Genomic DNA, 17,400 nt, shown 5'->3' on the forward strand with positions numbered 1-17,400 from the left:
CACCCTGGAGTTTGTAACTCCCAGACTCCACACTGAGCCCCTCGCAATTGGTCCATCACAGTTGAGAACTGGCTCCTGTGGAGATTTCTCCTGGGCTTGGGGACAGTGATTATCCTTTTAAGCTCATTTATCTGATGAATCTACAAAGAGCTGTTGCTTTTTCTCTTTGTTCGGCTTTTTATTTGTTGTTAGGATTGAGTAGCGACTTTCAAGCTCCTTCCATGACAATTGGAAAAGCGAGAAGTTTGTGGTATTTTTAGTTTAAACTTTGATTCCCTTCAGGATCTAGTCCTACGCTTATTTGTTTTTAAACTGTCACTAAAGTAAGGCTTTAAATGACATAAGGAATGTTCCTCTTATGAAAAAATGAATATGAATACACAATTCCAGGGCTGTGTTTAATTGAGAACACTGCACTAATTGGCTGGGCACAGGCCACATGCTTACCTGTGAGCCAGAGAATGTAGTTCTCTGGCCAGCGTGGCCATATGCCCAGTACTATTGTTGTGGACACAGAGAAAATAGGGCTATAGAATCAACAACTCCATCAGGTGAGCAGAATAATCTTAAAATGCCATCACTGCATTTACAATGTACAAATTCGTGAAAGGCTCATTACCAGGGTAAACATCCGACAGATCCTTTGATTGAAAAAATATAGGCAATGTTTTCTTCTCTTCAACAATATAGATATAGAAACTGAATAATAAATGTTTAAAAAAAAAGGAAAAGAAGCTTGAGATTTAGGAAGAATCTGTTACTTTGTTTTTATTTTACTCTAGGATCTTAAATTAGCAGCTTACATTTTCACAGAAAGCTGTTCAGTTTTTCCCAGTCCTAAGGACATCTAAGAATGGAAATGGAATATGGAAGAACAGACTTAAAGGAACAGATTAGGATACTGAAGTGCTCATTGTAAGCACATGCACCCATACATTACTCTATTGTCCTTCGAGGCCTTCTGCCCATCCACCTTCCCTCTGGGGTCACTGTTGTGGACATCCTCATTCAACTGGCAACAGCTGCTCTGCGCACGTGTACTCATTCCATATCTTAGGGGTCAGGAAGGCTTGGTCTTTTAAACTCAAGGAATAATTATTATTTTAAGCAGCTCTTCTTTTTCAATGAGATCCCTTTGGGGTCAGTCTGGCTTCTAGCCTTTATGTGGATGAGAACAACAGTGAGTGTATGGGTGCTGAAATTCTGTAAGCTGCTGAGAGATTGTAGATCCCATGTCTCCCCTCTTCCCTCCCTCTTTCCACCTTTCCACATAGAGCTCTTTCTTCCCACGCTAACTTGAGTGCATAGCAGTAAGATACTATGTATGATATTGAAACTGCCTCTAATGTGGCCTAATTTTTATTCCACATGAGCTGGAAAATATGACTTTTGAAAAAGTAAACTATGCCTTTCAAGTAGCACTGATCCAATTTCCTAAAGCTTATTTATTTTTAAAGAATATTTATATTCTTAACATATAATTCCGCATTGTCAAGATATTTGGCTGAGTTTATGGAAATTCTGAAGATTTTTTATGACTTGTCCAGTTTTTATCAATAATAGGTATATTATTTAAGATTTACATATTTGAAAATACAACTAGTGAAAAAGCAGATAAGCACAATAGCTCAAGATTATTTCTCCATTAAAAATCTTAATTTCAGAGAAAAACATATTTTAACTCTTTTTAGCGGTAGTAATTATTCTTGGTAAACAAATATTATGTGATTAAATATTTTAAATTATTTTTTATTTTGTTAATACTTCCCATTAATTTTTAGACAGAGTAGAAGGCAAGGAGGGGGGAGAAAGAGACAAAGAGAAACATCGATGTGAAAGAGACACATCAATCCGCTACCTCCTACACACACCCTGACCCAGGCTGGGATCAGGCCTGCAACCTTACGTACATACCCTAGACTGGGAATTGAACTCGGACCCTTCAGTCCATGAGGCAATACTTGAGCCACTGAGCAAAACTGGACAGGGCATAAGTATTTTAAATTCTTTACACACATGGTGTGTTCAGTATTATAAAGTTTTTGCTATGTCCCTCATGCCAGCTTAACTGAGGGACCTTTCCTAATTAGCTGTGAATTCTCTAAAATCGCTCTACCGTATATACTAGGTTTTCTAAAATTGTGAGACTATCACTAGTTAGTGGAAGAGATGGCAGGGAGAGAGAAGGGAAAAAGATGTTCTACCCATTGGTAGGATATGCCAAAATTAATTGAAAAAATCTTTTTTTTCAACCAGTTTCATAATTCTGATTTGAAGTTCCCATACCTTAAGAGTCACTATCTGAAGGAGCCACTTTAATGCTGAAAAATATATGTCAGTCCTCAAGTTGTTGAGATGGCTAAAAATTGAGAACTACCCATAAAATCAGGAAAAAGCATTAAATCAAACTTATCTGTTGAACTATTAATAAAATATTCAGATAAGATTTTTTCTGTATTCATTACACATTTTCTTGTGGTATACAGTAGTTTTTGTCAAACTTGGTATTCATCTTAAATCATGCCCATGGATATTTTCAAACAATATTTAGTAGTGAATTATCTTTGTTCGAATTTGAAACATTTTAAATTATCTTCTCAACAGAGTATGCCATCCTCAAATTATAGAATGACCTGTTTGCTCAAAATCAGTCTTCACTGTAGACTGTGTACTTCAGGAGTCAGGATAGTGTGTGTTTTGTGCTCATCTTCAGCACAGTGCTTGGTACATTATAAACACTCAATGAAATTTTCAAATGAAAGATGTTTATTGGGTGAAAGAGAGATCTTGACTATTTTGCAGTGTGTGTGTGTGTGTGTGTGTGTGTGTGCGTGTTTACATTACAAAAGCATCACTTATTATGCAAAAATCCTGGGAACTTTCCCAAGAGAACTGCTTAACCTAACTATATATTATAAAAACAAAACCAAGAGATACCTAGCTAATGGGAATAGTATGAAGATAATACCCAAAGACCTTATAACACTGATAAGAAATAAAATGCATATAAAACATCTTTAAACTATATATTAGGTCACTAAGCTGGTAAGAGAATAAACCTATTCTTCAGAAGTACTTACTACTAGATTGTAGAAACATATCATTTTTCTTAAATTTAAGTTGTTTTTATACAAAACTAAACAGTAAAGTAATACTTACCTGATAGAGTTAACCTGTCAATACTTTAAAATAGTCAAAGGTCATTCTTTCTTAAAAGTGTCAGATTCTATGAAACGGGTTCACTGAACATTATCAGGTGTGTTATCACAAACTATTTTTCAGGGCAGGTGACCAGAAGCCTACTGTTAAGTCAAGGCCTCCCTGTTTCTGTCATCAGAGTGGCAGTAAACATGCAATGCAAAATTACAGTTGTGTAAACATGCTTGAGATTAATGGCTCACACACTGTTTTCCTTTCACTGGCCCCTTTCAAGGTCAAATGGCCCTGTAGACCACCTACTCTCAATCTTACCACACAGGACACAGAGTTCTAAGGGCTTCCTTGGGTTTCCAAACAGTCTCTGTCACCATTTGATTTTTCTCATTTAACGTGACAGGGAAAAGAATAGGAGAACTAATTAACATAAAGAAGGAAAGGAAAACCCTGGCATCCTCCTATATGTTCTTCTGCAAGGCATTGATTATATACCTAACTATTGTGATGCCTCAAATCTAGGTCTAACTCAGTGGTAGGTGAGACCTTAGAAAGAAACACCAACACTGATTATACTGCTTCTCCAAATGCCATTTAATTCTTTGAAAATCAATAAAATTAATTCACTCCCAAAATAATGCTACAACAGTAATTGACATCTCTGATTTGATTTGAGATTTCTCAGCCACTTAGCACTTTGAACAAGAGCACAGTTAAGTGTAACCCTATGCTTTCAACCTCACTACTCTCCTCATCTTTAGTGCTGTTTACTGAAAAGCTAATGGAATCTTTGAGCTGAAAATGGTTGGTTCTTTTAATTATACCCTTTATTTCCTAGATTTATTCTCTTCCCTTAAAATCTGTCTTCCTTTTTTATAAAGGAATATTATTTACCTTTTGCCTTAATTTGTATCTCTGACACTAAAGTTAAAACACACAGTGGAACTATTTTACTTAAAGAACATGTAGTTGAAAGTTAAGCAAACATACATTTATTAGCACACTGTATTAATTTAATAATTGGAAAGACTACATTTCATTATCCTATCAACTTTTGTCCAAGCTTTCTGTACTATTGTCATATTTGACCTGGCATTTTATTTAGAACACACATATCTGTTCTTTATGGAAAGTATTTTAAAATACTATTTTTATACCAATTAGGTAATCTTACTAAGCAAGTTTTAAATTAATGTTTCCAAAATGCATTTTCCCTTAAAGGTGGAAAATCAGTAGCGATTTAGATTATTTTGCAAAGCTCTGTCAGTCCTCCAAAGGGTTCTCCGCAAAGGCAGCCAACTGAAGCTGCCAGTGAGCGCATCCGCATGGAAAAAAGATGTTGGAAGAAAAAAAAAATCATAAAACAAAAATATCCCTAGACCAAAAGATGTTTCCTGCTTCTGATCTTAGATGTGTTGCAGTTTTACAGATCACTTTCTTCTGCCTGGTATTTTTCCAGGTTATATCTTGCAAAAGAAAAGAGTCAGACTCTATCCACAAATATCCAATAGTTACAGTGCTGGTCTTTTCAGTACATGTACAAGTAGTAAGCAACTTTTGTTTTCTACCACAGAGAAAAGGTGGCTTTTGAAGAATTCTGGAAGGAAAGTGGTTCACAAAATCCGATGAAAATTAGAGGCAAAAAGTGTTTTAAAAGAGAAGCAGTCCAAACCTCCAATTTGGGGTGTCACAGGCTTCTTTCTATTCCCTCTGTAGAGGAATCTGACAAGCCTCCCCTCAGAGACATAACTAGGCAGGAAAATGGATGTTACACAAAGAAAAATGAAGTCAATTGGAAGCAGAATAGAGAGAGTGAAGCAAGCCAAGCCGGGCCATTAAGTTATGAAAGAAACAAAGAATATTAAGATAATTACAGGGTGGAGCAAAGTTAGGTTTGCAGTTGTGAGTACACAAAACAGAGTTTATGCTGGTATTATTATTTATTAATGATTGTCGTATTTTCCATACGGACAACTACAAACCTACTTTTGTCCCACCCTATGTGTGCAATATTGAACATCAAAACGAAAAAACGGATTTAATAATGCAATGTTGGAAATTAATTTTTATAGTATTCGGTATTTCATTTCATGAAAGAAAAAACATCAGCAAGTATTTAAGGGATTATTCAAAAAAAATTTAATTGTTAGTTTTATCCCATAATAAAGGAAGCTCAGAAATGAGTTTAATGAGAAGAGGTGTCATAGTCATGCTTTGCATCTCCTTCTATACATATTCTTTGCTAGTAAATATGTAGATTATTATAGCTGTGAAAATTTATTTCAATAGATGTATGCATGATAACTCTCCATGTTAGCTACATGAGTTAATATGGGGGCATATGAATGTAGAATATCACATTTAAAATTATGTGTTTTATCTAAGAGGAGAAAAACATACAGGTAATAATTTTGAGGGTAGGGGCAGCCCACACTAAGCACAATTTTAAATTAAATTTAATCATCTGTGTAAGTTATTTTAATTAAATAAATAATTCTATCACTTTTCCACTATTAATATGACTCATGCCCATAAAGGAAAAATAGACTACATGAGAAACAGTTAAAAACTTCAAAAATCACTACCCAAATAAAATAACCCATAAAAACATGACATTTTTCTAGTCATGTCTTTATACAGTTAAAAATTGTTCTTGTTTTGGCTCTGTTGTTCCATTATTCTGTTTTATCTACTGGTAAATCACTTGTAACTAGTCTTTTCCTTTTTGCTAAAACTTTTATCATAAGCATTTTACATATTAGTATGAATGAACCTAAAGGCACTTTTAGTGATGATATAATCATGCAAATATAGCACATTATACTTATTCTCCAGTTAATAAATATGCTTTTGCTTCTTAATATTTGCATAAAATTTATTTGGTATAAGACTCTGTGATCAGCTTAAAATAGACTGTTATATCTATAGGGTATTTTATGTAAGCCTCCTGGTAATCACAAAGAAAAAATTTCTAGTAGATGCACAAAAAAGAAAGAGAAAGTTATCAAACCATACAAGTAAAAAAAAAAAATCCTCAAATGCTATTTTGAGGAGAAACAATAAGAACAGAAGCAGGCAAACCTGTTAGGCTGCTAATTGCAGTGGTCCAGGAGGTAAATTGTGGTGGCTTGGGCTAAGTTCACAGCAGTGAAGGGTTGAGAAATGGTCATTTATGGGAGAAACTAGAGGGCCTGTGCATGAATTCGTGCATGGGTGGGGCCCCTCTGGGTGGCCTGCGAGGATTGGGCCAAAACCCGCAGTTCAATGTGCCTGCAGCTCCTACCTGTCACTCCCGCTCATCCTGGCCCCACTGTGCTTGTCGTGGGCTCGCACCCAATCAGTCCTATTCAGGAGAGGTTCGAGCTGCGGCAGCAGTACGCGCCAGCCATGAACCTGCATCTGGTGCCCTACCGAGGGGAGTGGCCTGTGGGATCAGGCTTAAACTGGCTTTCTGACATCCCCAGAGGGGTCCTGGATTCAGAGAGGGCACAAGCCAGGCCAAGTGACCCCACTGGTGCACGATTAGGCCGGGGAGGGACCACGGGAGGGCTCTAGGGCATGTCCGGCCTTTCCTGCTCAGTGCCGATCGGCCAGACCCCAGCAACAAGCTAACCTACTGGTCAGAGTGTCTGCCCTCTGGTGGTCAGTGCACGTCATAGCGAGCAGTTGAGCGGCCTTAGCATATCATTAGTATATTACACTTTGATTGTTTGACCGGTCACAAGATGACTGAACACTTAGCATATTAGGCTTTTATTATATAGGATATTGCTGATAGGGCCACTCACTTTTGTTGATGGATTAGACAAGGATGTGAGAGAAGGAAAGAAGTCATAAATGATACCAGGGTTTAAGCCCATGGAAAGGAGAGGCCATCCTCTAAGATGTAGACTCCGTGAAAAGCTAAATTTTCCAGGGATGGGTGGGTCAGATTGATGGTGGAGGAACAAGGTCCGAGTTCAGTTCTAAAAACTGATGAATTAGACATCCAACAGAAGATTTAAAGTAAGGGTTTGGATATGGGAATCTAAATTTCAGGAAACTTGTGGGCTGGACCTATAAATGTGAGAGCTATTAAAATATAAATGGATTTTAAAACTGAGATCATCAAAGAAATGAGAATAGATAGGGAAACGTCCTAAAGGGTGTGCTCTGGGGTCACTCCAGTGTTAAGTATTTGGGTGGGAAAAAGACCACCAGGTAGAGGCAAGGCCACTGGATAAAATGGCTGTGACTGTCACTTGAGAGATAGGGAGAACCATCGACAACTCTCTGCAGGGATATTACTGAAGCAGAACAGAGAAATGATGTTTGTGAGCAAATTGTTGTGAAGAGTACTTTTAAGTTTATTTCTTTCAAGATTATGAAAACATGTTTGTATGGATATGAGAATGATTGACTGGAGGAAAAGTCCATGTTTCGGAGTGAAGGTGGAGAAGTGATGGAGCCTTGCAATAGAGTAGATTAGCGCAGATGCGGCAGGTCCACAGTGCAGGGCTGGCTTTCAACAGGAGCGTGGAGAATTCACCTGTTGATGGGTAAAAGGGCTGAGAATATGCCAATAGAAAGTAGATGTGCTGGTAGGAGCTTGTGGAAGTTCATTTCTGGTTGCTTTTATTTTCTCACTAAAATGTTCAGCAAGACCATCAGCTGAAAGTAAACACAGTGAAAGTGTTGTTTTGGGTTTGAGACTATGGCCACGCTTTAAATTAGTACAATCCACCTGACTGAGAGATTTTATCCAGCTTAGTTTCTTCTGCCCACATTATTTATAATTTCACAAACTAATGATAAGCAATTTCTTTTCAGAAGTTTTTTCAAAATAAAGTTTTAAAGTGGAAGTCCTTCATCTACTTTCTCATTCACTTGATTCTTTCAGCTGATTTTAAAATGTTTACAGCTAGTAAGTATATATCTACTAGAGGTCTGGTGCATGAAATTCGTGCATGGGTAGGGTCCCTAGGCCTGGCCGGCGATCAGGGCCGATCAGGGCCTTCCTTCCCCCAGCTGCTGGCTGCTGGCTGCCGGCCCAGGCCTTCCTTTGTTCAGCACCGCCCCCTGGTGGTAAGTGCACATCATAGCGAGTGGTCAAACTCCTGGTCGATCAAACTCCTGAGGGGACAATTTGCATATTAGCCTTTTATTATATAGGATATATATCCTATATAATAAAAGGCTAATATGCAAATTGTCCCCTCAGGAGTTTGATCGACCAGGAGTTTGACCATAATGATATGCTAAGGCCGCTCAACCACTCTCTAGGATGTGCACTGACCACCAGGGGCCAGATAGTCAACTGGTTGACCAGTTGCTATGACATACACTGACCACCAGTGGGTAGATGCTCCGACTAGTAGGTTAGCTTGCTGCTGGGGTCCGGCCAATCAGGACTGACCAAGATGGACAGGACATGCCCTGGAGCCCTCCTGCAGTCCCTCCTCAGCTGGCCAACCTCCCACATCCCTTCCCAGCCCCAATTGTGCATCAGTGGGGTCCCTCAGCCTTGCCTGTGCCCTCTTGCAATCTGGTACCCCTTGGGGTATGTCGGAGAGCTGGTTTTATCCTTATCCTGCAGGCCAGGCTGAGAGACCCCATGGATGCATGAAACCGTGCACCAGGCCTCAAGAGAGAGAGAGAGAGAGAGAGAGAGAGAGAGAGAGAGAGAGAGAGTTGAACAATCAGAATAGCATTGTGTTCCTACAAATTTTTCAAAAAAAAGTAGGAGTTTGGGAAATTGCCAGAAAATATTCAAAAAGGGAATTCCACACTCGTCAAGTATCTATCCACTAATTTACTCTTTAATTCAATGTTTCTGTGTGTATGTATGGGACAGGAATATGTCATAAGTATATGGCATTCATATGCAATTGAATGTCTTCATTGATATAAAATTTTAATCTAATTATTTGTATATTTTGCTATGCAGAATCATTCTAGAGCTCAATGAATTCTTACTGAGACTGGAAATACAGGGACCCCTGGAGTGGAAGTATTTCCCTAGTGGAATATAAGACCAAGATGGTCTTTGCTTTATTCTTATAAGAATCTAATTGCCACAAATTGAATCAAGGAAAACTCTTTCAAAGCTTATGATATTAAATAAGGACTAAGCTTATGAAGAAACAAGAGATCTTTTGGTATTCATTTGTTGACTAGCTCTTAACATTCACAAAAATTAAATTTAGGACTTCTAGTTTTCCTCCTTTAACTTTAAAATACTGAGATAGTTTGAGAAAAATATGGTCACAACTTACATTTCGTGCCAAGTGTTAATATTTATTTTATCCAAGGGAGAATTTTTAGCCAATATTTAAAGAGCACATATGGTTCTTTTCTGTGGAAAATATTTAATATCTTTTTTAGAAATTTGAAAATAATAATAAGAGAAGTAATCTATCAATCGTATATTTCCATGTGCTCAGGCAGAAATAAAGCACAAATAGTTTTATTTACTTAAATTTTATCCAGTAGTTTTAAAACTCCATACTTCATTTAATTTTGGCATTATTTGTTTTACCATTTCTGATTCATCAATTTTCTTGGTTGTTTTACTTTCCTTACATCATTTCTCTATTCAGAAAAAAGTAATGATAATATTATTTTAAGTTGAAGAGAAGCTAAGTTATAGCCACTATTTTAAAAAATATTTAAAGTATTAAATATGTAAAATGCAGTTACTTATTATGAATAGTTATGTTGCAGATAGTGTATATATTATTATAAAACCAAATATTTCAAGTTATCAAAGTTAAAATTTAATAAAATACAAATTAGAAGTATGACATTCCGAAACATTTTTTTGCCATTTATAACTTTATGTGTATGTTAATATTTTTAAAATTCTTTATTATTTACTATTTTTAAATGTGTTGGGGTGATAATGGTTAATAAAATTATATAGGTTCATGTGTATAATTGTATGATACATTATTTGTATATTTCATTGTGTGCCCACCACCCAAAGCCAAATCTTCTTCCATCACCAATCATTTGATCCCCTTTACCCTTTACTATCCTCACTCCCCTTTTCCCCGGTAACCACCATACTGTTGTCTGTGTCTATAAGTTTTCTTGTTCTTGTTTGTTCATCTGTTGCATTCAGTTTTATGTCCCACATACACATATGAGTGAAATCATATGGTTCTTGACTTTTTCTGACTTATTTTGCTTGATATTCTCAAGATCCATCCATGTTGTCCAATGGCAGTATTTCATCTTTGCTTATGGCTGAGTAGTATTACATAACTTTTCATTTTTAAAGTTAATACTTTTCATCTCCAGATGTACTGACTGTGAGGACCTTATTAGTATTGTAATTTTTATCTCAGTTTTACGTCATCAAGTTTTATAGATAACAATGGAAGAAATATAATTCAACTCAGGAAGACAAGACCTATCTAAAAGGATTAAATAGATAAGATTAGATTAGATGTGTTAGTGAAAAAATTTACATATAGGGAAATGAAAAAAATACATAATGGGAACATCTTAAAAGAAGTATATAATATGCCTGAGAAAAATATGAAATAGTTATGACTTTCCCAATGTTCTCTGGATAAGAGAGTTCTCATGTATTAAGGAAACTTACCTCTTTTATTTGAATGGTAACATAATGAAATATTTTAGGCTCTAATGCATGTTTCTTTGTAATAAATGAGGATTTCTATTTATTAAGGCAGTGCATTAGTTCAGGAAATTAATGCAATGCCAGAGGAGGCTAAGACCAACAGTAGTTAGCATAATAATGCGATATTCAGCAGGGCTGAAAATCAGCACAATATTGCCCTGCTGTTGGCCAAATGGCTCAAGGCAATCCCCCTAACCTGATAATCCTTTTACCAAACTTTACCTTTGATATGCCTGTGTGCATTCCTAAAGGGCAAATGTGTATTAAAGTGAATAAAAGCAAATGGGACCCAGAAGTCAGGGAGCTTCTCCACTAGGGGGAAGTTTTCACCTGGCTCCCCCATGCCTTATAAATTCATATTTCTTGTCTAGTGTATTCATTTGTGCATGGTCCCTTCTTCAGATCCTGAACCCTAGCTGCAAATGGATGCGGCATTCACATCTGGCGTCCGAAGTGCAAGAGGGTTTATGAATTTAAGAGAAGTAAATTGTAAATGAATTTTAAATATATGTACTTAGGGGAAAAGTTAATAGTAAGGATTAATGGCAAAAGTAGTTTAAGAATAAATGAGATACTCAGTCGCACACAACACATTGAACAATTACCTCAGCAAGACAGTGCTCATTCTACATTCTCTTTACCATGCTCTGGACACTTCCCTTGATCACACCTTTCTGCATAAAATCGCTGGTACAAATGCTGGAATCCATGCAGATAGCCTAAAATGGATGCAAAAGGGGGTTGGGGGGAGAGAAAGAGAGATAGAGAAAGCTCACACATTATTTATATTAATAAATGTAGGTTGGTGACTAATTTGATCACCATGTAAATATATATTTCATTTTTGTTTTAATAATTTTATTTAAAATATTATAAAATCTTATTTTAAATTCTATTTCTTTTCCCAAGCAATTTAAGGACCATCATTTTCCCCTTACTATTATAAAAAAAAAAAAAACTTTAAGGAAAAATTATGTTCATAGAGTATCTAAATATGTGCTACTCTTTTATGAAGAATAATACATTAACTGAGAGAAACAAATAAAAACAGAAAATGTCTTGAACAAGGTCATGTAACCTGTTTTGAGGATTATATTCCTAGACATTTTGAGATATAAAAAATAAATAAATAGAAAATATACCAAGTTTAGTGTCTATAATAGAAATCATATTTGAGGCAAAAAAAAAAGCTAAAGGTCTGTTATCATTTGCATTTTCACAACACAACCTTCTCCCTCATCAGCCCCAGGCATCTATGTACTTCAAAGAAATTAAAACTGCTAGGGTAGGAGTGCAAAAGGAAAATTTTTAAAAAATCAATATTTAGGTTTGATACTACAATATAGATTTTCAAGAAGATATTAAGCTTAAAAGCCAAGCATTGCTGAAGAAGAAATTAGTTTTAAAATTTTTTACCTCCCACTTTTAACCAATCAAAATCCAACCTCTGAACTAGACAAGAGAGAGAGAAGTCCTAGGTTGACCACAAGTAATAGGCAGACACTTCAATTCCTGGGCATTATAATGAAAGTACCAGGCAGGGAGCTGTTAGATGTATGTCCTAATCTCTCCTCTCTGGGTTTGGCCTTGAAGAGTAAATGAACCAATTAGATTAATAAGGAAGCTGAAGACAAGGAGCTCTGCCCAGTCCTCCATTTGGGTCACTTGGGAAGGACCGCTGTGCAGAGGACCTTGTGTCTCCATGAGGTGGAGTGTTCTGGTTATGGAATGGAGAAAAGGACCATTGGTAAACAGAGATCATCTCCCAAGCTTCTCTGAGTTCCCACGTAGCAAGAGACTGCTTTGGGGGAGCAGAGAGACAGAACCCAGGATCCAGATGGGAGAAGTGTCAACGTCTGCACCACAGCAAGGGCTGAGTAAGCAGAGAGCTGTTGATTGAACAGAGAAGAATTGCATTTTGTGTTCATCAGCTCCAGATGTCAGCAACAAATGCCAGCAGAAGATCCTGAGAAAGGACAAGGCCAACATCTGCAGCAGACACAGAACACCCACTCGGCAGTGGTCTGAAAGCCAGAGAGCATCTGATGGGTCCAGACACTCTTCCCTTGTCCTTGTATGGTCATAGAAGTCCCCAACTGGCTCTATCCCCACATTCAACCTACCACCACTCGAGACTGTCAAGTGTGTAGGGACAGTGGAAATAACAGAGTCAAGTAGTCATTTTCAAAAGACAGTAATTTTCTTTATGGACTATTAAAATTATTGGATTTGATTAGGTTTTAAAACAAATTGAACAAAATGTAGCTTTTTATTTCCAACTAATCATAAGGGAAGCCAGATTGTTATAGCCAAAAGGAAGCAAATAAACTATTTTTTTTCTTGTTTTTCTATTTATAATGTGAGCCACACTAAAATTTCTGTGACACAAATACCAAGTGAGCATTTAAAAAGTATTGATTTTGCAAAGGTTAAAGATTAGTAATACTGTAGGGGAACTATAATGGGGAACTAGAGAGTAACACTGATCGATTTCCCTGGCTAGAATGAACACTGTTTCAAGCATTTCACACTATTCAATAACCCAGTAATTTTACAACTGAAGCCATGGAAGTTTAAGTGGTATACTGGTCTCAAACTTTAAAATGTTGCCTTTAACATGAACTGTTATTTTAGAAAATTATGTGGTACCTATCAGTAACTTTATTTATATTCATATTTTTATTTAGGTAGTTGTACCAGTATAATTCAAGATGTGAGGTTTAGTTATTTATGGTATCCTCTTCTGTTATGATTGGAGTCAAATATGTCTACCTGTTATTTAATTCAAAATAAATAGATGAGCAAAGGTATGAGAAACTGAGATTTTAGTCATTTAGAAATAAAGGGCTGTAATTATTTTAAACCAAAAAAATTATAAAACTAACTTTCATAAAATTATATAAAAGCAAAAAATACACTTATCTCTTCTAAAGTGTTAGAAGATAGCTATAGCAGAAGCTAGAGGGATGGACTGAATATTTGGAAGCTCTTTAATTCCCTATGATATTAGGAAAATAATACATAAGCACACCAAATTTGCAATAGTATAATTTTAATATAGACTTATGATGAAAAGGAAACAATGCCTATTGACTTTTACCCATCGTGATAGAAGATTTAAGACTTCTAACAGCTCTTGAGATACTATTCACTCATTGCATCCTATCTCATCACTAAAAGATTCCTTAAGAGGCCATGCCAGTACATCCCAAAGTTACTATGTTGGGGCTCCCTATTTCATAGTACAATTCATTTGCTATATTCTCATAATCTAAAATGTACATATGTGTGCACACACATGTACACACATATACCTTTACAATAGTAGTTGCCCAGTAAAAGTGGTTTATAGCAAACATAAATTATTCTGGTTAAGTATTTAACAAATATATGGAAGTAGAAGTATCCAGGCAAATTTTAAGCTGGCCACAAGAATTTATAGTACTCTGGGCATAGACTGATGATTTTTCTAGGAAAACTAAATAACTTCAGTTAAAAGACGATCTCCTGTAGATTTGCTACTAGTTTTCATTGTAATTTATTGTATATATATAGTCTAATGTTATTGATTCTTTAGAGATCTGGAAAGGTAAAGTACAAACTGAATTATTATCTATATATATAAAAGGCTAAGTGTCTGACCATCCGATCGGTCGCTATGATGCACACTGACCACCAGGGTGCAGACGCTCAATGCAGGAGCTGCCGAGCTGCAGTGACTTGGCAGCAGCAGTTCTCGGGTGACGCATCCCAAAACCAGAGAGGAGGGAGCTCGATTCCTCGTGGGACCATGCGATTCCACCTTCGGCCATGGGTTATGTTGTTGCTGGGGCACTGTTGGACCGAATCTGGTTTACTGCACACTTGCGTTTGCATTCCATACCCTACAGGACAGCAACTTTGCAGAGTGCCCTCTTGCACTATGAGGCCCCCCAGGGAATGTCAGAGAGCTAGTTTCAGCCCGATCCCTGCAGGCCAGGCCGTGGGACCCCACCTGCCGAAGGGACCTCGCTCACTCCACAGACGCTGGGGAGGGACCATGGGAGGTTAGCTCCAGGGCATGTCTGGCCAGTCTCACTCAGTCCTGTCCTGCCGACCACCTTCTAATTAAATTCCCTTTAATGTGCGCAAATTCCTGCACTGGATCACTAGTGGAATATATAAAGTTTGTCTTATAAAGAATTAATATAAAGCAATGTTGAAATTTCATATAATTAGGGCTTTTGGAAGTTGTCAATTAAAAAAATGTTATAAAAACGATTTTTTAGAAGAGTAAATGTTTGGTAAAATAACTGGAATATACAAAATAATATTAGGAAAAAAAGCTACTAGCTATGCTAGGAAAATAACTTGTAATTAGTTCAAAAAAGATTATTTTTCAATGTCAAGTATGTTCACTTTTCCATTTTTTGGTAAAAGTAAAGAGACTTGATTCCAGGTGAAAGAATATGTAAGAAAATATTGTTCCTACTCTAATTTGAACTCCAAGTAGAAAGTCAAGTGTAAAAATTTTTTGATTGAGACTTTAGAGACTGAGTTCAAGTCCTGATTTAGTCACTGGTTGGCTTAGAATAAACAAGTTAACCTTTCTATTGCTAGGTCAGCAAACAGAGGTGTTTAATCAGATCATCACCACAGTTACTTTCAACATTAAAGTTCTATGACTCTAGGGCAGGGATCCTCAAACTACGGCCCGCAGGCCACATGCAAATACAAATATTGTATTTGTTCCCGTTTTGTTTTTATACTTCAAAATAAGATATGTGCAGTGTGCATAGGAATTTGTTCATAGTTTTTTTTTTTTAAACTATAGTCCGGCCCTCCAACAATCTGAGGGACAGTGAACTGGCCCCCTGTTTAAAAAGTTTGAGGACCCCTGATCTAGGGCTTCCAAAAGTCTGGAAGAAATAGAAAACTTAACTGAAAATATGTCAAGATCCAAGAGATCTCCTCAACCTGGTAAACCAATATTTTTTTATTGATATGTGCATGGTGATGGTTATGCATGCAGTTCACTCAAAGTGCTACATAGACCAATGAGATTTAAATATAATGTACTAGAAGATAAATAATGTTTTTAGGATCCACATTACCAAATGCCTTCTGAGAAATTACTAGTTGAGTTTTGTGTAATGTCTAAGAAAAATGTCCATAATTATCTGAATTGGCTATTACAATTTCCCTACATTTTCCAACTGATCTTCTTTCCTTCCTTCCTTCCTTCTTTCCTTCCTTCCTTCCTTCTTTCCTTCCTTCCTTCCTTCTTTCCTTCCTTCCTTCCTTCTTTCCTTCCTTCCTTCCTTCTTTCCTTCCTTCCTTCCTTCTTTCCTTCCTTCCTTCCTTCTTTCCTTCCTTCCTTCCTTCTTTCCTTCCTTCCTTCCTTCTTTCCTTCCTTCCTTCCTTCTTTCCTTCCTTCCTTCCTTCTTTCCTTCCTTCCTTCCTTCTTTCCTTCCTTCCTTCCTTCTTTCCTTCCTTCCTTCCTTCTTTCCTTCCTTCCTTCCTTCTTTCCTTCCTTCCTTCCTTCCTTCCTTTCTTTCTTCCTTTCTTCCTTTCTTCCTTTCCTTTCCTTTCCTTTCCTTTCCTATTTCTTGCTTTCTAGTGTTTGCATTAAATACTGAAGTGTGTTTGAAATAACTATTGCTGATTTTAAAACATAATTTAGAGGTAACCAGCTATATCATGTTGTGCTTCTTGCACATTGATGCCATATATAAATATAAACATATTTTATAAATTATTTTTCATTTTTAAATATTAAAAATTAAGATCTACACTAATAAAAGAGAAACATGGTAATTGGCGTACGACCGCTACCCTTTTCATTGGCTAATCAGTGAGTATATGCAAATTAACTGTCAGCCAAGATGGCGGCCGGCAGCCAGGCACTGAAGCGAGCATAAGGCTTGCTTGCTGCAGACTCCAACGTTCCCCGCCTCACTTGCCAGCCTCTCAGTTGCAACTCTAAGCAACTATATACTATGTTGCAAATAAGAAGGTAAACAAAACCCCAGAAAACAGCCGGACTGAAACCCAGCCGGACCGAAACATTGTATCCATGTTTTCAGCAGCGAGGCCTCAGAGCTAAAGCTGGCCCAAAAAAAAAAAAAAAAAAAAGAAAACAAGGAGCGGTTGGAAGCTTCAGTCACTCGCCAGCGGGAAAACAGCCCTCAGCCCCTCACCCAGACAGGCCAGGTACCCCAGTGGGGACCCCCACCCTGATCCAGGACACCCTTCAGGGCAAACCAGCCAGCCCCTACCCATGCACCAGGCCTCTATCCTATATAGTAAAAGGGTAATAGGCCTCCCAGCACCGGGATCAGCGGAGCAGCGAGGCTCCCGGCACCGGGATCAGCATGACAGGGGGCAGCGCCCCAAATCCCCTGATGGGCCCTGCTCTGTGAGTGACAGGGGGCAGCGCCCCAAACCCCTGATTGGCCCTGCTCTGTGAGTGACAGGGGGCAGCGCCCCAACCCCCCCACCCCATGGGCCCTGCTCAGTGTGTGACAGGGTAGAGCCATAACCTCCCCATTGGCCCTGCCCTGAGTGTGACAGGGTGCAGCGCCCCAACCCCCTGATCCGCCCTGCTCTGTGTGTGACAGGAGGCGGTGCCCCAACTCCCC

The sequence above is a fragment of the Myotis brandtii genome, unplaced genomic scaffold, assembly GCF_000412655.1.
Source record: "Myotis brandtii unplaced genomic scaffold, ASM41265v1 scaffold53, whole genome shotgun sequence".
In the NCBI taxonomy this organism is placed as follows: domain Eukaryota; kingdom Metazoa; phylum Chordata; class Mammalia; order Chiroptera; family Vespertilionidae; genus Myotis; species Myotis brandtii.